Below are 606 nucleotides of genomic sequence, written 5' to 3'. Positions count from 1 at the left end.
CAGCGACAAAAAGAGGGAAAAGCATGTCAACTTGCTGCACATTTCGGATCCTCGAGATCACAACACGGGACACTTCACCTGGATTAAAGACTTATCCAGGCTCGTGAGTTCGCAGTTGAGCAAGAAAAAAAATAGAAAATACTTTTGCGATCGGTAAGCTCATTTCATTGTATCAGAAGTATGCAAAAAGGCGATAAAAATTGCAATGTTTGTAGGTGTCTGCATTACTTCCATTCCAACAAGAGGCTGGAGAGTCACACGGTAAACTGTCAAAAAATTAACAACTGTGCCATCATTCTACCCAACGAAGACAATAAATGGCTGAGTTTTAGCAATCACAGTAGGAAGGAGCGAGTTCCCTTTGTGATATACGCCGACCTAGAGTGCACACTGGAGAAGACGGCAAGAGATGGAGAGGATCGCAATTTGTACACATACCAACATCACAGGGTATTTAGTATAGCATTTTATATACGTTGCTCGTACGACGATTCATTATCTGAATTTCAAAGTCGTCGTGATAGTGACTGCATCTCATGGTTCGTCGGGCAACTCGAAGAAATAGCACACCGCGTGAAAGTAATATTATCATCCAATGTCCCCATG

This window comes from Odontomachus brunneus, unplaced genomic scaffold, assembly GCF_010583005.1.
Source record: "Odontomachus brunneus isolate Ranch 3 - 2012 unplaced genomic scaffold, Obru_v1 Obru_scaffold_314, whole genome shotgun sequence".
In the NCBI taxonomy this organism is placed as follows: Eukaryota; Metazoa; Arthropoda; class Insecta; order Hymenoptera; family Formicidae; genus Odontomachus; species Odontomachus brunneus.
Note: the sequence above shows the minus strand (reverse complement) of the source record.